At 35.6% G+C, this 22,134-nt stretch overlaps 2 protein-coding genes and 1 long non-coding RNA gene across 4 annotated transcripts in view; 2 read left to right on the forward strand and 1 right to left on the reverse strand.

Annotated features, from left to right (window-relative positions):
* Positions 1 to 22,134, forward strand: part of nsd1a (nuclear receptor binding SET domain protein 1a) — a 1,446,438-nt gene that overhangs the window by 991,568 nt on the left and 432,736 nt on the right. The window lies entirely within an intron of this gene.
* Positions 1 to 22,134, forward strand: part of ctnna1 (catenin (cadherin-associated protein), alpha 1) — a 192,052-nt gene that overhangs the window by 159,205 nt on the left and 10,713 nt on the right.
* Positions 5,908 to 12,446, reverse strand: LOC147840936 (uncharacterized). The gene is made up of 3 exons (XR_015508045.1): positions 11,589 to 12,446; positions 7,411 to 10,184; positions 5,908 to 7,336 (listed from the first exon to the last, which is right to left on the reverse strand). It is a non-coding gene; the product is annotated as an uncharacterized LOC147840936 (long non-coding RNA).

Genomic DNA, 22,134 nt, shown 5'->3' on the forward strand with positions numbered 1-22,134 from the left:
CCAAGTTTGCAGTCCAGAAACTTTCTTCAATGGGTCACAGTCAGCACGTCAAATCTCCACCTGCGCTGTTCTCAAACTGTCTCCAGCAGATGTATATGGAAGATGGAAGTTTGCTTACTGCAGACTGTTTTCTTTCTCTTTTTTTATTATTTTTATGAAGATTCAGGTCTTTCTTTAGATGGGCTAACACAGTTTTGTGGCAGATGTGCATTTTTATTTGCTTGTTTTTATGCTTCTCTGACGCTGCTGGCATTATTTTTATTTATTTTATTTTTGTATTGATTTGCAGCCTACTTGCACCTTTATAGGACGTCTTCATCTGTATTTTTACTGCCCATTTTGCACTTTTTTATGGTCTTTACGCTTGTTGAGGCCTCTTCAAGATAATATATATTTTAGTTTTTTTGTTTGATTTTTACTTTGCTGGAGTTTATATTATGTATTTTTACTCTATTTATTTAAAAAAAAATCTTTATTTGGCAGCCTACTTTGGAAGAAATCATCTGTTAAATTTATAATGTAGATGCACTTTGCACCTCGTTTGGCCTTAAACAGCCTTTTTGCAGTAGCAGCAGCAAAACTGTCAATCTTTTTCCCAATTTTAAGAAGTTTTTTTTATTCATTTGCATTCTCACGTCCCCCTTTCCCATCAGTTTGCCCCTTTTTATATAAAATATTAGGATTGAATTTTATTTAGCAGGCATCTCAACACTCTGTATTTTGACCTTCTGTTCTTGTTTTTAATTAATTAATTAATTAATTAATTTGTTTATTTTTACATGCAAAGTATCAGTTTTCAGTTTAGCTTTTTATTTGCCATTACCAAACTTGGTCATGTAAAATTAAGCCATTTAAAAGTGAGTGGTAAATTGGTTGGACCCTCTAATTTATTACTTTTTTAAATAAAATATTAGAATTTACTTATTTTTTTGTAGACATATCACTTTTCTTCGCTTCATTTATTTATTTTTTATTTTCTCCATTTTATTATTTTATTTATTTTTTAGTTCAGCTTTTTGTCATTGGGAACCTTGGTCGTGTACAATTAAGCCATTTAAAAGTGCGAGTGGTAAAGTGTATTTCACTTTTGTTTTCTTTTTTGTTTAATACAATATCAGGATTTACGTATTTATTTTTTACGTATTTATTTCCCCCCCCCCTCCATTTTATTCATTTACTTTTTTCAACCAAAATAGCATTCTCAAGATCTGCCTCTTATGTCATAGGAACCTAGGACATGTACAATTAAGCCACTTAAATGAACATGTTGTAAACATCATACGGTGTCCCTGTAAAATGTTCATTTTTATTTTTTAGATAAAGTATTAGAGCAGTGCGGTGACTCAGTGGTTAGCACAGTCGCCTCACTGCAAGAAGGTTGCTAGTTGGAAAAGTAGTCTCAGCTGGTTCAGTTGGCATTTCTGTGCATGTTCTACCCGTGTTGGCGTGGGTTTCCTCCGGGTGCTCCGGTTTCCTCCAGTCCAAAGACCTGCGTTAAAGGGGAACTGGGTAAACAAATATTGGCTGTAGTGTGAGTGTCTATGGGTGTTTCCCAGTACCTGGTGGCACCTGGAAGGGCATCCACTGCGTAAAACATATCAAATCAAATCGCTTTTATTGACGCATCATCAGCAGCACGTGTGCTATGATGAGTGAAAAGCTTAGGTGCTGCCTCCAGACTGTACAAAATACAGATATTTGTGCAAATACAACGACAGTGCAAAATACACAAAAAACAGCATACTCCTAAAAAAAAATTAATAAATAAAAATATTCCAGCATATACTGGAATAGTTGGCGGTTCATTCTGCTGAGATGACCCCTGATAAAAAGGAACTAAGCTGAAGGAGAATGAATGAATTAATAAAATATTAGGATTTACTTATTTATTTTGCAGACATATTAACACTTTTTTTTTAATCTCTTCATTTATTTGTTTTTCACAACCAAACTAGCAGTCTTCAGTTTACCCTCTTACGTTTGCCATTAGGTCTATTAGATGTGTACAATTAAGCCTTTCGAAAGAGCATGTGTGTTTTTTTTTTTTTGTTTTTTTTAAACCATTCTTTCAAGTAAAACATCAGGATTTACATTTATTTTCCAGATAATTCCTTCATTCATTCATTCACTCACTTATTTACTTTTTTATGTATTTATAATCAAAGTTGCAATCTTCAGTTCAGCCTCTTAATTTTTTATTAGGAACCTTGGCCAGGTACATTTAAGCTATGCAAAAGGCAAGGCGTGTTTTATTTTTATAGCACATTTCAATTCAAAGTGCTTTACATTAACAAGAATAAAAGAGACAAGTATAAGAAAATAAGCAAATAATACAAATAAAATAGATTAAAGTGTGTTTAAACGGTTTAAAACATGAAAAAGCCAGCCATAATAGTGCAACCTATAGGATGCAGCATAGTGCTCATACAGTAAAGGCACAGCTAAACAACTGATTCCAGCAGCGGTGGGCACAGTGGCTGAAAGCTGATTCACACTGCTTTGACTGAACTCTTGGAATTTCTGGTTTGTATGACCCTAATGATCTGAGTGATCTGTTGGGTTTGTATTCAGTGAGTGTAATGTATTGAGCTCCTAGGCCATTTAGTGATTTATAGAACAGAAATAATACTTGAAAATCTATTCTGAATATAACCGGGAGCCAGTGTAAACACCTGAGGACAGGTGTGATGTGCTCTGATTTTCGGGTCTGGTCAGAATCCTGGCCGCAACGTTCTGAATAAGCTGCAACTGTCTTTTTGGGAAGGCCAATGAGGAGTTCATCACAGTAATCCATTCTGCTGCTGATAAAAGCATGAATAAGTTTTTCTAAATCTTTACTAGAAACAAAGCATCTAATTCTTGCAATGTTTTTGAGATGATAGTATGCTGATTTACTAACTGCTTTGACACGACTACTTAAACTTGTATCTGACTCCAGAGTCACACCAAGATTCTTGACCTTATTTGTTGTTGTTTGACCTTTCGAGCCAAGGCACGCATTCTTCTAGAGAACCTAATCTCTGAGAATGTTGTTAATGTGATAAGGAGTCGCTCAATGTAATTTGCATATTTATTTAAAATAAAATATTAGAATTTACTTTTATTTATTTTGCATACATATCACTTTTTATTCTATTTATTTAATTATTTAATTAATTAATTAATTAATTTATTTATTTATTTGCAACCAAGCTAGCAGTCTTTAATTTACCCTCTCATATTTGTCATTAGGATTCTTGGACGTGTACAATTAAGCCCTTTTAAAAGTGTGTGTGTGTGGTAAATGTGATTAGACGTCCCTCTCCATTCACAGAGAGGGTTAAGCAGATCCTCAATCGTCAGATGCTGGCTTAGACTCGTGGATCGTCTGTCAGCGCGTAGACAATTGGTAACTCTTTCTGTGGTTTGGGACGGATATAAACACCACATAATCACATCTATGGAAACATTCTCTCGCTGAAGAGACCTATGGGTGGGCAGGAGTATTTCATCACTGCTCTAATCACCTCAATATGTCATCTGCTCAGTTTTAGTAGCGAGAGAATACACACGCGCACACACGCGCACACACACACACACCTCATTCTGTCCCTCTGGAGAGCGGCGTATCAATATCTCCTCGGGCTTTAGTGGGCATAACCCACAAAAGAATGCATTACCCAAGAGGCTTCATTTATAATCACGGCTGCTCTACATTAAAATGCTGCTATGTCAGTGGATACGGGAATCTGGCATTTCTCCTCCCTGATGTGTTGAGAAAGGTCAAAACCCTGCTCGTGCTGCTGTTCTACTACCGCCGCCCATCCAGAGATGGGATTCAGCAGGCCGCGTGACATTTTCTGATGCGGCCTGACCTTCCTACTCACTTTTATAGCGGGATATTTTTAACGCTGAGGTGTGAAATCCCCTATTTTTTCTCCAGCACCCACATTCTCTTCCGCTCATCAATTCTGATAGTGTTGTTTTCATTGTTTTGAAGGATTTTATTTATTTATTTACTTATTTTTTCCAGGGTCTAGATGTTTTTAGTTCACTCATTGTTTCACACCAACATCCCTGCGTGTCATCACTAATCAAAACATTGAATTTTGAGTTATTTGTAATTGGAGAATTACTATATATATATATATATATATATATATATATATATATATATATATATATATATATATATATATATATATATATATATATATATATACATACATATATATATATATATATATATATATATATATATATATATATATATATATATATATATATATATATATATACATACATACATACATATATATATATATATATATATATATATATATATATATATATATATATATATATACACACACACATACATACATACATACATGCATACATGGGACAGGATTTTTACTTGTTGATTTTTAATTTTGGCTTTAAACAAATCTATAATATTGACTTCTACAATATTTTGTCTACACTTTAGTTTAGGTCACAATTCAGGGTGTTGACAAAAATATCAACTAATGCTACTAGCTTAGTAAACTACTAAATAGCTGTTTATGAATAATTGCTATGGTCGAATTGATTTATTATATATTATTTGTTATTATCTTGTTTTATTTATTTTATTTAATTAATGAAAGAATTTTATTTAATTTTATGTATTTAATTTCTATTTTAAATATAATTATATATTTAATAAAATTTATTTATTTATATTTGTTATTATTTGTTTTATTAAATTTATTATTTTTATTATTTAATGTATTATTTATTTAATTAATAGATTCATTATTGTATGTATTTTATTTATTTGATTTTTGTTAATTATATTTTAAATGTTTTATTATTATTATTATTTTTTAAACGTTTATAGGTTATGGATGTTTTTACTTCACTCATTGTTTCATACTGCCATTCCCACTTGTCTAAATGGAGCACTTTGCAATGCACATTACTAACGAAAATGAGTTTTGATATATTTGCTGTTGGAGATTATATATATATAATTTTATTTATTTATATATATTTTTTATATATATATATTTTTTTCAGTTACAGGATCTTTACTTGGTGATTCTTAGCATAAAACAAATCTATAATATTGACTTCTACAATATTTTTTCAACTCTATACTTTAGGTCAGTTCGGGATAGTAACAAAAATATTAACTAGAACTAACTTAAACTACTAATTAGTTGGTTTTTAAAAGTTGCCAAAGTAGAATTTATTATGTAGATTATTTTATTATTTTATTTATTATTTATTTTATTTATTTGTATATTTTATTATTTATTTTTATTTTCATTTTACATATTTGATTTTATTATACATTTCATTTTATTATTATTTTTTTTTAAATTTTCATAGTATATGAAAATATATATTATATTTTATACGTATTAATAGTATTTTATTAACAGTTACTTAGTAGAAGTTAAATCTTAGGTTTAAATCGTTTTTTTCCCCCAACACACATTCTTCTCCACTCATCAATTCTGATATTGTATAAATATATTTATATATATATGTAAATTTATGTATTACTTTATTTTATAATTTATAATTTATTAATTTTATTTTATAATTATTTTATATGTTTATTTATTTAATTTATTTAGTTCTATATATTTTAATTTTTTTACACTTTTATATATACGTATATATATATTTAGTTTTATATATATAATTTATTTTTTCATGGTACATGTTTACTTGATATTCTAATGATTTTTGGCATTAAAAAAATCTAATAATGACTTGTACAACATTTTGGCAATACTTTAGTTTCTAACGCAATATCAACTAATACTACTAGCTTATTAAACTACTAATTAGCTGTTTATTAATAGGTAGTGCAGTAGAAGTTGGGTTAAGCTGTTATTTTTCTCTAACACACATTCTCTTCGCCACATCAATTTTGATAGTGGCTGTCCTGTTGTTTTCAATGTTTTGAACGATTTTATATTTTCCAGGTTGTTTTAATTCACTCATCGTTTCACACCGCCATCCACACTGTCTGTATGCCAGAGGACAGAGCATTATTTACACAATAATGTACACATTTACTGAGAGGGAGAAAACGGTTTTCTGTGTCTCTTTCAACATTTCCATTTTCATGAATATGTAGAGTAGAGCTGGAGCACTAATGGAAGTTTAGATTCAACTTTTAGCAATAGTTCTCTTAAAATGAAAATGCTGTCATTTACTTTGCTCATGTTGTTCCACAGATAAATGGCTGGCTTTTTTGTGCAGAATTTGCACAATATTATGTATATTTTCAACCATTGAGTTCAAGCTAACACTATAGATGGATGTTAAGTTACAAGTTATATTATTCAATTCGTGTTATTTGACTAATAAAATAGTTTTTGGACAAAATGAGGTTGAGTAAATGACTGCAAAATGTGAATTTAATGGTGAACTTTCCTTTTAATAGAACCTTTCAGAATAGCTTTCTTAATGCAGATACTGCTAATTATGTCACTCATGTTGGTCTGCAAGTAAATAAGTTGCTTTTATTCTGCAAAATGTAAAGCAAATGACTGCAAAATATTATAAAAAATATTTTGGGTGATCTACACTTTTAATTTAACCTGAACTCTTAGGAATTGTTCTTTATAATTGAAATTATGGTTGTTTCGCTCATGTTGGTTTACAAATAATTAGGGCTGTCAAATGATTAAAAAAATTAACGTGATTAATTCACATTTTTTTGTAATTAATTAAAATTAATCAAGAAACGTAATTAATCATGATTAATCACAAAATGCCGTATTTATTACAGAAGTAAAAACAGGCATGTAATGCCATTTAAATTTCAAAACAATCCATGCCAAAACGGACAAAAATGCTTTCCATGTTGGGTCCTAAGTAGACTACAAACACACACACCCACGCCCGCACCCACACACACACACACACACAGACACAACGCACGCAGTGCCGGTGAGCGAGAGGGATCCCTTCAGATTCATCAACCCTCACGATTGCGTTGATCAAATTTGCTTAATCTAAGCTTTCTAAAGTATGGCTGTATTTAACATGCAAGGATTCTGATAGAGGAACGTGAAGCAGACGCTTTACAAAAGGGGGGAAACACGTCAAACTTAATGAAACATTTGAGGGACGCACCTTAAGGGCAGAGAAATGTCTTTGACAGCTTGCGAATTCATCTGGCACTTTCATTCACATGGACACCAATACTCAGCTTTGATGATTAAAATAGTACTGATCAAGAGTCGACCATGTAAACAGCGATTTTTGATTATCTTAAATGACCACGCGAGTCCCGAAATGCAGAGGTTTTTCTTCCCGTTCGCCATGCGGTATCAAATTCCATTAAAACATCCTGAATGAAAATATGCTGAATGTGAGGGAACTGCTGAACTGCAGGTAAAGGCTAAAGATTAAAAATGAAACAACCGAAATTGCATGAAACCATATTTCTTTGCATGTTAAACACACGCAGGGCCAGAGCAAACTGAACTTGCGCTCTAGGCAAACGGCAATCACAACGTTTTATTCGTATGGAAGGCCGAGGACCATAAGAGAGGGGGTGGGTAGGTTCGCTCGCTATTCTGCTGCCCAAGGCAGCCGCTTAGGTCACCTCTATGGACGCGCCGGCCCTGAACACACGTCGGCCACAACAGGAAATAAAAAAAATGCAACTGCGTTATTTGCATTTCAAATTAATCACGTGCGTTAACGCGCTAATTTTGACAGCCCTACAAATAATTGCTTTATTATGCAGAATGCAAACAATATTTTAGTTTTTTGTTGGTAGTTGACGTTAATCTGTTTTGGGACAAAATGAGATTAAGTAAATGATCATTTTAATTTTTTGGTGAACTGTCCTTGTATGTGGTGTGCATGATCCTTTTTAAATATCCTTTTTAAATAGAGAAAACAGGTTGCTTTTATGTAGCTGTTTTGTCACTCACTTATATTTTCCATCTTTCCAGCAGCGTACATTCAGCAGTGCACGTTTGAGTTCGCTCAGGACAGTTGATTAGTGTTCGCTCACCTTTTTTGAGACACCATTTCTCTCACCTCTGGTGCTAAAAGTGCTGTTCTTTTAACACCTCACTGCCTCGTCCAAGAGACATTTGTCATTTTAGAAAAAACAGTGCATCTTAAAGGGACAGTTCACCAAATAATTAACATTTACTCACACTCAAGTGCTTCTAAAACTGAGTTGCTGTTTTGTGTTGTTTTTTTGCTACTGTCGAACACAAATTGAGATGATTTGAAGAATGTTGTAAACTGGTAGACATTGATATGCATAGTAGGAAAGAAAAACACTTGATTGATACTAAAAGTACTTTGCTTATTTAAAAGAGATGATTTTGAAAGTATAATAGCTGCAAACTTAACAGTAACACTTTAAAGTGATGGTCCATTAATGTTAATGTATTAACTCACATGTACAAACTATTAGTTTTACATATATTACTGTATTTGTTCATGTTTGGTAATGTTAGTTAATAACTATGATAAAAATAATGTTAGTTCATGTTAACTCGGTGCATTAACTAATGTTAACCACAACTTTGGATTTAAATAATGCATTAGTTAATGTTGAACTATTGTTAATAAATGCTTTACAAGATTATTCATACCTAATGTTAGTAAATGCATTACAGGGCACCTATGGTAAATTATTTACTTTTCAAGCTGTTTGGACAGACATAGGTGTAGAGTATAGACCATCATATTGGGATGATATAAATACACCCAGTCTCTTTTTTTCAATTTAACAACATAAAAACAGTGGACCAATTGGAGCAGTTTTTTTTTTTTTTTCCCCACACGCAGAAATGAACCAACAACCTTCTTGCCACTAAGCAAGACAACTAAGCCACCATGCCATCCTAACATCATCAAATGATTTGAGTGTTATTAAATAACATACACACACGTGCATGGGTAAATGGACTGAGTGATGGGTGCTGATTCTGTCCAGGCCTTAATTTATCTAATAGGTGTATGATTAGCCAATCCATAAGAGCTGTTTTTAATTGATTCCTGTAAAGAAAAGGGAATAAAGGAGGAATCTGAGATCTATTGTAACTTATTTGTGTTATATTTCTGTTGTCCCTTGTGTCAACCTGACTCTTTCTCCTCAAAGTCGTTTTATAATGAGAAAAAATAGTTTTCAGGAAACTCTAAAGTCAGGGAGCATGCAGGGTAATGTCCTTTAAGTGCGTGTACATTACTTAAGTGGGGGAAGTCAGGCTGAAGTTGAATGTAAGGTTACACTGTGTACTCTGTGTAAGGTTATACGAGTCTCCTAAAGAGGAACACTTCTCCCAGAAGTTGCTCATTTTTAATGTCGTTTTGGGTGAATGCAGAATCAGCCCTTGGGCCGACTTGATAAGAGACTTACCGGTCAATTCTATGAAAGTGCATCGCTTTACCACGAAATGCACTGCGAAAACTCCTTCTTCAGTCAAGTATTTCTAGCAAAACACAATATTGATCTTGTTGGGAATAAAATATTATGCAATATCAGGTAATGTAAGATTATTATGAGTGCTGTAAGATTGCTTGTTTTTTATTCTTGGTTAGTGATGCCTAAAATTGGATATTTAACTGCACATGTAACTTAAAATACAAGACGGGTCTTAAATGATCTCTAATTGTTGAGTTTGTATGTATTGTTATTGTTGTTTTATGCTGTAGTAACACTCAGTTATAAGTTTGCCCATAAAAAATCTGTCACTCTTGTACTTATTCTTTATTTGATAATAAATTCTGCTATGATTTGTTGCAATACGCTTCAGTAAATTTTTAGAAGCAACACTAATTTTGCATTGTACTTACTGCCAAGTCTTAATTTAAATAACAAATGTGTGATCCAGATTTAATTTAGACAGAAATCCTGCTTTAAGTTCATATGCTTTAGCTCATTTGAAGACAATAATAAGGAGATTCTTCTGTTTATTGACTCAAGTTTCAGATGTTTTCTCACAGAATATAAGCATAGAGTTTAAAAAGCAATTAACAAGCTAGCTTTAAGATAATTAGACTAAAAACACTGCTTGGAATAACTGTTTACAATACATAATTTAAGATTTTACATTATTATTATTTTAACTAAAGCCTAGGTTAGTTTTCTTTCTTCAATAATTAAGTCTTATCAAATATAATTCCTACTGAACTGGCAGATCATTTGACTTGTTTCCAGTCTGCTTTTTCTTAAATCATTTATTTCTTTTATTTAGATGCACTGAAAAAATCACTGAATTTACTAAATGTTTTTAAGGTGAGTGGTTGCAAACAATTTAAATGGGCTGAATTTAAGCAAACAAATTTTATTTAGTTATATTGCAACTTCATTTGTTTAATTCAGCCCATATAATGGCCATTCTTCAACTACGGGCACTTTAAAAAAGTAAAAAAAACCTTATTGAAAATTAACATAAGAAATCTTCATAAGTTTAAACAGTTCGTCTTGTTTTAAGATTTATGAGGACAAACTTAGCTAAGAAGAGAAACATTGTTTCCATCGTGAAGTGAACAAATGTCAATTCCAGCACATCTCAATATACAGCTTTTATTTCAAAATGAAATAAATGATGGCAGTCAAACATTGTCCAAGATCATTTTTGATTCTAGTTTAACCAATCTTTCCACAGTAGCCTATATATAATAATTATACATTTGTTAATGAATTAGTTGAATGCTGAATTGTACACCTGCCACACTCTAATATTTAATATTAATTTGATTAAGAGTTTTTTAGAAAATAAATAAACTGAATATATTAAATAGAGCATGAACTTATACATTGTGAATACACTTTTAATGTGTGATGAGAACTTTTTAAATATTTTTTATAAATGTGTGTGATGATGGAAATGACAGTGGTGGAAATGACCTCTAAACAGTTTGTGAAAAAATTAAAAATAGCTTCACCGGTTACCTTTGAAGTGATACTAGCTTTTCATGTCTACAAAACACTCTTATTTACCTTCATTTTGTTTGGTTTTTAAAAACTTCTTTGAAGGTACAACATGTTTGGAAATGACGTAGAATAAATATATTTCCTTTTAAAGCAATATTTACCTTGATTTTTCGTCAAGTGTTGTTGATTAAATTCCCTCCAAATCTTGAACATGTTCTCAGATGACACTATTCATTTTCATAGAAACCACCTAAATAATCTTTACGTTTTAAAGCGACATTACAGTGTTATGGTGGAAATGACAGTGACACTGTGTGACAGCTATATTTATAAAAATAATATTGATAATAGTCTCACATTAATAAATATAAAATATTTAAATTATTTCACTAGTGCTTAATTAAGAAACATTAATAGGTACCAGATAAATCATATTTTAAAATGTTATTTTCATTGTTGAAGTTTAAAACTCTGGGTGTGCAACAAGGTGAAAACAGTGATTTTGACACCTAAAAGGAGGTTAAATAATTTTAAAAATATATAATAGATAGCATTTTTTTTTTAAATGTAGGTTTTATTATTATTTTGACAAAGAAAGAGGAATTTGAACAAAATTATACATATTTTTGGATGATCAAAGGACATAAGCGCCAATAGTTGAAGAATTACCCATTAATTGTTTGCAACCACTCACCTTAAAAACATTTAGTAAATGCACGCAATCATTTTTTCAGTGTGATTTATTGCAGTGTAGCTCTGAAATGAAGCGCATGTGATCTGCATGCAGTCTTCACAGGTGGAGGGAGAAAATGCTAGAAGCAGGCAGGGAGGACTTTTGTTGGGCATGTGCATCATGTATTCACATGCGTCTAGGACAGGGCAGGCAGGCTGCATTTCCTGTTCGACTTGGATGAATTCAGCAGCTGAGCATGCACAAGTGATGCTTTCAAAGGGCCAATTCGAGCTGTCTCAAACAGGACTCGAGCCTCTAATTGGTATGCTTAGCAGGTTTCATTTTAGCAGGGCTCTGTTCTCATTCACCGCCACCGTCCTCTCTCTCTCTTTCCCTCCCTCTCTCTTTCCCTATCTGGTTTCTTCTCAATTCAAGCTCGCTCAAATGAGCTTTATTGGCATGACTTGCCAAGTATTGCCAAATTATTGCACATTATATAAACAATAAATATAATAGTATGGTGATGATTATATAATAATGCATACATTCATGCATGCATGCATACACAGTACATGCATACACAGATGAAAGATGAAAAAGCCTAGTGAACCATCAGACATGATAGCCAAGGGCTGTTTTAAATTTTATTCTCCACTGTTTTATTTCCAAATGTAAGGGATGCTTGTAGTTTGTACAGTTTGTTTAAATCCGTCAGTCAGTTTTACTTATATCACCATACATACACACACACACACACACACACACGCACACACACTCTCGACTGTATGTTCAAGTTCAATTTGCTTTATTGGCATGACATTGTGTTGCAGTATTCATTTGATCAATGCATACATTTTTAAAGTAATAAAAATCGTACTGAAAAAGAAAAAAACTAATAAAACAATGCAATAAATGGCAAATAAATGATAATAAAATGCATTATGTAACTAGACATTCAGTCAGGTGGCTGTTAATCATGTTTATGACTAATTCTCACTTTCTCTTTGGTTCTCTTAATTATTTTAAATTTAAATGAGCTTTGTCATAACTTAAGTATTGCCAAATTATTGCACATTATAGACTCAGAATAAAATAGTATAGTGATTTATGTGATGAAAAAAAGACATTAAATTTCAAATTGCTTTATAGCATGACATTTTGTTGCAGTCTTGCCAAGTATTTTAACAATGTGCTGTATACAATAAGGGTTGTAATTGCATTTTAAAAGTAATTAAAAATGGTAATAAAAATATATATTCTATTAAATGTTGTATATGTTGTATACATTCACTGGCCACTTTATTAGGTACACCTTACTAGTACCTGGTTGAACCCCTTCAGAACCGCCTTAATCCTTCATGGCATAGATTCAACAAGGGTACTGGAAATATTCCTCAAAGATTTTGTTTTATATTGACATGATAGCATCACACAGTTGCTGCAGATTTGTCTTCCGGTAATCCATATCCCAAAGGTGCTCTATTGGATTGAGTTCTGGTGACTGTGGAGGCCATTTGAGTACAGCGAACTCATTGTCATGTTCAAGAAACCAGTCTAAGATGATTCACGTTTTGACATGGTGCATTGTCTTGTTGGGAGTAGCCATCAAAGGATGGGTACACTGTGGTCAAAAAGGGATGGACATGGTCAGGAACAATACTCGGGTAGGTTGTGGCGTTAACATGATGCTTAATTGGTACTAATGAGCCCAAGTGTGCCAAGAAAATATTCTCCACAAAATGTATACACACACACACACACACACAAAATGTATACCACCACCAGCAGCCAGAACCATTGATACAAGGCAGGATAGATCCATGCTTTCATTTTGTTGACGCCAAATTCTGAGCCGACCCTCTGAATGTTGAAACAGAAATGGAGACTCATCAGAGCAGGCAACGATTCTCCAAACTTCTATTGTCCAGTTTTGGTGGGCCTGTGTGAATTGTAGCCTCAGTTTCCTGTTCTTAGCTGACAGGAGTGTCACCCGGTGTGGTCTTCTGTTGCTGTAGCCCATCCGCCTCAAGGTTGGACGTGTTGTGTGTTCAGAGATGCTCTTCTGCAGACCTCGGTTGTATCGAGTGCTTATTTGAGTTACTGTTGCCTTTCTGTCAGCTGGAACCAGTCTGGCCATTCTCCTCTGACCTCTTGCATCAAGGCATTTGCCACCACAGAACTGCCGCTCACTGGATATTTCCTCTTTTTCAGACCATTCTCTGTAAACCCTAGAGATGGTTGTGCTTGAAAATCCCAGTAGATCAGCAGTTTCTGAAATACTCAGACCAGCCTGTCTGGCACCAACAATCATGCCATGTTCAAAGTCAACTAAATCCCCTTTCTTCCCCATTCTGATGCTCAGTTTGAACTGCAGCAGATCATCTTGACCATGTCTACATGCCTAAATGCATTGAGTTGCTGCCATGTGATTGGCTGATTAGATATTTGCTTTAATGAGCAGTTGGACAGGTGTACCTAATAAAGTGGCAGATGAGTTTAAATAATAAACACTAAATAGTCATAGTTAAATTATTTAACAATCCACATTTTAGGATGAAACAGTTATAATAAGTATTAATTAGTATATTTACAATCATTCATTTATAACCACCTAGAACTGTGTCTGGCTCTTTTTTTTTTTTTTTTTTTTTTCTCTCTCTCGCTTGGCTGTTTGTCTGACTTCCTCCGCAGTAAAGCTCTTTGGCTCTAGGGAAGAGAAGCAGCTCAGTGATTGATAAAAATTTGGGTCTTTATTAAAATGTCTGCTGGAATAATGGCAGGAATAGTCAAGCAGATGAGAGGCGGATGCTCTGGCTTTGTGAGCTGGAAATAAGGACACTCCTGTGGCCCTGCTGGCTCTTTATGACAAGCTCAAGAGAGGGAGAAGTTCTGCCCTGACATGCCCAGACATCCCGACTTCCCGCTGGGGAGCGATGATGTGCCCAGCTGGATAATCTCTACTACAAATCCCAGAATGCTTTGAGCCAGCTGGAGTGGAAACTGCGAACGCTGAATTATTCCAGCAGCGCGGCACAGCCAGACTTGTTGCTGGATCGACATGCCAGATGTAGGGTTGAGAAGTCTTTAAAGGCAGGAGGATTCTTGCTTTGTGTTGCAGTGAATGTAATCCTGTCCTCCAACCCTTTGGCACAAAATGCTTTTACAGTATCCTGCAGTCAGAGTCAGCAAATACTGGGAGACTGTAGGTGAAGCTGCAGACCTTCTGCCAGAAAGTGTCGTTTCTTTTGTTTCTCCAAAAAAGAAAGAGATAATATTGCACCAAAAAAATGTATATACCTGTTTTTTTACATGCATTTTTTTTCAGCTTTGCTTCAACTGTAAATCAACTATAGGAAATGCTTTTTATACTATATATTAGTGTACATAATTGTAATTCTTTATTTATTGTTTATAATTTGCCTATACATTTTTCATAATATTTAACTCTCTGATCTCAATGGGCATAATTTTATCTTAAAGGCCTGGTCTAGAGTGTATTTTTAAGGCTTGGTTGTGTTTTAAGATGCAAAGCAATGTGGCTCATGCTTCATTTGTAGAAAATCAGGTTATTGATTGGTTACACTTTACAATAAGGTTCATTAATTAATATTATTAATGCATTTACTAAGAAAAACAAACAATGAACAATACATTTACAACTGTATTTGTTTATGTTAAAGGGTCACAAAACACCAAAACATATTTATTGAGCTGTTGACAGTCATATATGTGTCCCACACTGCTAAAAACACTATTAGGACACCTATATTTCACTAAAAAGTGTAAATTGGTTGTTTTTGCATTATTTCAAGCAAATTCGTACTTCCGGTTTGAAACTAATTTTTGAAGCTGCGTCACGGTCATGACATAATAGCGTGTATTCCAGCGTGCAGACTGGACGTCTGTGCCAGAGTGTCTTATTACGTCTTACAGTGTGATGCATTAATGCATGAGTAAGGCTTGGTTCAAACCAATCAGCGCGCTCTATTGTGCAACTTCATTAATATTCATTACTGTCATACATTACTGTCATAGGAGTCACGTGTAGATTAATAGTGTACGCGACGCTCGACAACAATAATTTGCGTGTCTAATGAGGATTATTGTTTACCTGAGAGCTGTTCTCATCTGCAAACTCTGAGATCCGGATTCGCTTGTAGTCTCCTCTAAATAAAGACGCAGCTCTAGTTGCTGTGGATTGTCCTGTCTCTACAGATTTGGTAAGTGAGCGACCAGCGCTCTTTGTTTATTCAGTTCGTATTTTATTCGTATCGAACAAACTATTGCACCGAGTGTAAACAAGTTAGCTCTACAACCAAACAATAACCTCGTGTTGGATTTTGTGACCAGAATAACACACGCGGCTTTCTGACGCTACCTGCCGAGTGCATCTAAGTTTCCGGGAAATGCTGAGTTTTTTTTTCTCTCATTCGCCGTGCGGTATCAAACATTGCATGAAAATACACGCTTAGAGGAGTTCCTTGAATCAAATATCTCGTTTGTCGCGAGGGACATGAATGAATTCCCTGAATGAAAGAGCCAAACTGCAGTTAAAGTCCACAATTTAATAATTTGGCAAATAATTCGACTACAGATGTCCTTGTAAACACCATCACTTTCTCCCCTGTTGGGTGTATGTTTTGACTCTGAAATTCAGTGCGCCCACACCATGCCTCTTTTCTTCCTCCGACACTCCCCCCTAAACAGAGCTGGACACGCCCACTTTTCTGACTTTTTCCAAAGTATAGAGGTGTGAAAACACCCTGCTGAACCAAGGGAGTTTCATGGCCCTTTAATGTTAGTTAACAAAAATACAGTAGTTCATTGTTAGTTCATGTTAACTCATGGTGCATTAACTAATGTTAACAAGCATGGACTTGAATGTTAATAATGCATTAGTAAATATTCAATTATGATTAATAAATGCTCTACATGTGTTGTTCATGATTAGTTCATGTTAGTAAATGCATTAACTAATGAACCTTATTGTAAAGTTTTACCTTTTGATTATATACAGCTACTTGGCTAACAGGAAAACGGCTGTCATATTTCCTAGTTCCTCTGAAGACCCGCCCTCTAGAGGCTCTCATTGGTCAGCTAATGCCGAGTTCAGACTGCATGATTTTCAAAGAAGTCGTGGCACAGATGTTTTCGCAGTGCATGACTATCTGAGCTAGCTTTTTGTCGCTGCTTTGTTTACACTGCTAGATGGATCGGCGATAGGGGCTTTCACATTGCATGTCTTTACAATAGGAAGACAACTTCGTCCAAACTACATCTCACAGCCAAAAACACTTAGTATATCTTTTATTATTAACTACATAACGAGAAAGAAGCCTTTAATGGGGTAGAAAATGTACATATTTGCCCGCCTGGGTTTGAAGGGAATTAGCAATTTCTACTCAACTCTCCTTTTTAACTTTCTGTATAAAACGTCAAACAGACACGGGCGCGCTCCTGTCAAACCTCCACTAGTTTTTCCTCCATTTCTTGGTTCCAAATAAAAGAAAATGAGCCTCCTGCTGGCCTGCGTGTACACACACACACACACATATGTGAATGCTGCTCTCTCATTGGCTGTAGGCGATCGCTGATGTTATTTTCAGTCAAAACTCGTTTCACATGGCATGATTTGAATCGCAGACAGCTCCAGATATTTAGCATGCCAAATATCTCACAGGCATCGGCGACTCATCGGCGATTCTCTCAGATCGCATCTTTGATAGTTCACAATGTGTGATTCTCCCTCACGTGCATGAGCACCGATTTGCCTGTGATTTCAGGCATTTGTCTGCGATTTTTCTCAACCTGCCGGCGATCAAAATCGGGGCTAAACTAATGCAGTCTGAACTTGGCATAACAATGTGCTGTGATTCGCGGATTGGCTCTGTGTCACGCCCCTACAAGCATTGGCTTTTGCGATGTGTAAACAGTCCAGTCAGAGCAGCTGTTAGCAGTGTTAGCTGATTAAATCAGACAGAAATGAAGAGCACACAGCTGAGCCTCATGCCTGCTCTATAAATAAAATCTGTGTCTTTCATATATATTCGGGTTATAAGCATGTGTAAGTAATATAAAACGCTTTCACATTTTTTGCGAGTTTGTTATTTGAGATGTAGAACGCAGGGAAAGCAGCCGCATATTGAGACACTGCAGCGCTGCTGAATATTTGTAGCTAAGTTAGTAACGGTGCCAAACAGCATTTCCCATTATTTACATCTTTGTTTACGTCCTCGCTACAGCATACTGTTAATGCTAGAAACTATGCATGTAGTTGATCAATTTTAACAAATAAAAATACAAGTTGCGGCTCGCAGTCCACAGCTTCGTCAGTTGGAGTTTATAGCTGAATCCAGCACTGAACTGGGAGATATTCTGGAAGTTCACCTCTGTCAAATGCTAGCTCTATATTTGTTATTATTAAAATTAAACTGTAATCTCTTCTTTCTTTGTGCTGTGCCCTTTGGAAGCCCAAATGCAGAAACAGAAGAAGCTATGTGGAAATAGCACCTTTTGGAAGGCATTTTAGCTTTCTCTGCTATAGCATTACCGTGCCTCTGGCCACTCCCCTTCACTGCGCTGGCTGTGTGCATAAGGTGAATGCACTCACCCGGATCCCATGTAATCTCACTGGCCCGGATGGATTTTTTGTAGTCCCCAAATATGTTCGCTGTAGGCTTTGGTAAGCTAACTCTGTAAAAGCCAATAGCTGCATCCCAAATCGCATACTATCCAACGCCATTTTGTAGTATAAATAGTGTAAGTACTGTGTTCACACTGAAAACTCTAAAAACATTAAATGCATTTTAATTACCCGGATGATGCACTCATTCAGCCGCTAAAATGAAGTGTGTAATGATGGACACTTCACGCACTCAACGACCGCAGGTTTGCTTACGTAGCGGAAGGGGCGGAGCTATCGGGCGCACATGCTGGATAACTTTATTTATTTTGGATGGTGAAAGCAGAATTCTCCTACGAGAGTGATTATAGCGCCTCCCGATGGTGAATGCGGTTATACTCACGGCAGGTATTATTTGATAATTCGGTTTATTATTTTACTGATTTGGCGACCGTCAAACGTCATCAGGGAAACGGTTTGAATTTCCGCTTAGTTAAAAACATTAGTGTGCCATTTGGGACAACACTAATGTCTCCCTTTGCATTAAACTTAGTGCGTCTTACATTCAGAGATGTTGTTTATGTTCAAACAGCTATATTACACATCAACTAAAGTTGAACATGATATTATAGTGGACCACCCCTTTAAACTCTCAATGTAAAGGGGTGTCCAGAGTGCATTTGTAAGGCTTGATTGTGTTTATGGGGTGCAAATCAATGTGTCCTTATGCTTTGTTTGTAATAAATCATGTTATTTTTTTCATCTATTTTACTTTTATAATATATTGCTACTCCGCTTACATGAAAGCGGCTGTCATATTTCCCAGTTTCTCCAAGGCTCTGATTAATCAGCTAGTTAAAGTGCCGAGAACGCAAATCCCAATCCAAAAGGTGAACTAGAAAACCTTCACGTTTAGATTCACATTTACCCTGCACACTGTGAAATGTGCTTGTGAACTGTCAAAGACGATATGCTTGTTACTAGGGATGTAACGGTATTGTAAATACCGTCATACCGCAATATTAATTTTTTTCGATATTACCGTAGTCGCATGACTCGGTAAAACTATAGGTCTTCTGAGAAAATTTGCTCAGGCGAATGAAGCGAACGGGAGGTACCGGAAACTACAATTCCCATCAGCCCAGGCTTGACCATCATCCCTTGCGGTCTGTTGTCGATACAGATCCAGTAATGCGGAAATGGAGTGTGCTGCTAGAAGCGGGGATGAAAAAGAGCTGGAAAACTCTAAAGCGGGTGTTGTCGCCGCGCGCGTTCTGAATAGCGGTGTTGTCGCGCGAGTTCTTATCAGCTGTGTTGTCGCGCGCGTTCTTATCAGCTGTGTTGTCGCGCGCGTTCTTATCAGCTGTGTTGTCGCGTGCGTACTGAATAGCGGTGTTGTCGCGCGAGTTCTTATCAGCTGTGTTGTCTCGCGCAAACTGAATAGCTGTGTTGTCGCGCGCGTACTGAATAGCTGTGTTGTCGCGCGAGTTCTTATCAGCTGTGTTGTCGCGCGCGTACTGAATAGCGGTGTTGTCAGCACACTGTTCAGATTGATGCAGACATGAGATCTCTATCTCACTCATGGCTTGTCCTCAAGTGGGGGAAAGACAATGCACAACATTACCCACTGCTATCAACCTGGGCCAAGTCATATCTCTCTTGTCCCAGAAACCTCAGTCCCAAATGAGAGGGTTTTTTCTGTTGCAGAGGACATTGTAAATGCCCAGAGATACCAGCTTTTACCAGATTATATTTAAATGATAATTTTCCTTTAAACCCATCTCTATCTAAGTGAGTGAGTGAGTGATTAAATGTTGAATGTGATGAGTTTTCAACACTACTAAATTAAAACTTTATTTTTTTACATGGTTTAATATTTTTTTGTTATTAAAATTGAAGTTCCTGTTTCAAAGCTTACAGATAGATGACTAATTTGTATGTCATTGACACTTTTGGCACTTTTTTGGAGTATTTTCATAAGTTTTGTTTTTTCCTGTAAATGATTCATTAAATACCGTACCGTGACATTCATACCGAGATATTACCGTACCGTGAAATTCTGATACCGTTACATCCCTACTTGTTACCATATTTGATAGCACATCGAAATAATCGCAGCTCAAATCACGATTTTGTTTAGAAACAATGAATCGTGCAGGCCTGGCCTTTAACAAGCACAACTTGTGAGAGATCCTCAATGATCAAACGGTAGCTAATTCTCACGCTGTCTGGAAAGATGAGCAGCCTGTTTTGCCCTCCTCATCATTCAATCTGTTTCTCACCCCCCCTGCTCTCTCAGGATCCCACTCTCTATTCGCCCACTTGTCTATCCTGTTTTTTTAATCTGGTCTCCCGGCTCTCTTTTTGTCTTGCTGTCGCTCTGTCTCGTCTCCAGCAGTCTGAAGCTGTCTGTCTGCCCTTCTCTCTCTCTGTGGGGTGTACAGACAGGCTGATGGTTATTAAAGTATGGTGAAGAAGAGAAGATGGCCTGACTCAGTGTTGGGCTGAATCTCCCACAGGCACTGAAATCGCTGAAAGTTCGACTCTCCACGCTCGTGTCTTGATTTACTGGCCTCGGACATTAAAATGGAGGGATGCTGAGATTGCTTATTTGGCAAAATGTTCACAGAGCCTTTTGAGTTTAATGGAAAGGCTGCCTGGTCATCTTGCAGTTTATATCACAAGTTTTTAATTGTGATATTTACTTTTTTTTTTCTGCAAAGTTGGATATTTTTCATCTTTTTATTTTTGGACGGTATCTTGTTTAATTAAATTATTGCTAGCTGACAGCTAGCTCTCTGCAACTCTCCCACTGAAGCTAAGCAGGGCCTAGATGGGAGGCAACAAGGGAAAGCTAGGTTGCCGCTGGAAGTGGTGTTAATGAGGCCGGCAGGGGGCGCTCAACCTGCGGCCTGTGTATAATTAACACCCCAGTATATGGACTCTATACTGCGCAGTGAGCACTGTCGATTGGATAAGACGTTAAACCGAGTTCCTGACTCTCTTTGGTCATTAAAATTTCCAGGATGTCCTTCGAAAATAAATGAATAAAAGTAGGGGTTTAACCCCAGTATCCTAGCCAAATTTGCCCTCTGGCCTCATTTATCAAGACAATTGCATAAGATTAATAGGAAATGAATTGAGCAGTATCATTCAAAAAAAAAAATTGACACCAATACCTTATATTTAATACCGGTTCCTGATTGATAATGTAGGGGCAGCCAACCGTTTTAATCTGAAAATGATCCGTCTGTCAGCTGAAGAAGAGCCAGAGCCAAAAAAAAAAAAAAAAAGTTTACTGAAATAATTTAGTTTCATTAGCAGTAGCAAGCTTCAACACTCTTGCAGAGTTCGTAGGTCACTCTGCTTACAATCTTAAAACAACAACAATTATACAGTCAAATAACATCATTAACTATCATAAATGTAGGTGTTTAAACCTGATTGGCTAAAACAGGTACACATAAAAAAATCTAGTATTGTGTGAGCATAATTCCAGACAATATCTTCCAATGATTATGCAGGCCAGCAGTTCCCAAACTGGGGTGTGCGTCTGACCACGCACGAGAGAATGTTTGTAATGGCGAAAAATTGTATCTTTTATTATTTTATGCATTTATCTTGGGTAAACTTCATGTCATATTTTTAAGAGAAAAGAAATTCACTGAGAGAGAGAAAAAAATCACATTAAAAATTGTAATTTACAACCTATACATGCTCTCTCATCTCGCTGCTTCACGTCTGTGCCACAATAGCCCCGCTCTTTCCCATTTGGCACTAAGTGATGGTACGTTCGTAATTGTTTTTGTTTTGTTGTTTTTTTCGTGAACTATAGTCCTATAGATGACTAGTCATCAATATGGACACCTGGTTAAAAACTGCCACTTTAAAGAAGTCAAGTAAAACAGAGAAATCCAGCAGATAAAAATGTGTATTCAAAAATAG

This window comes from Danio rerio, chromosome 14 (genome assembly GCF_052040795.2).
Source record: "Danio rerio strain M-AB ecotype USA chromosome 14, GRCz13ab, whole genome shotgun sequence".
Taxonomy (NCBI): Eukaryota; Metazoa; Chordata; class Actinopteri; order Cypriniformes; family Danionidae; genus Danio; species Danio rerio.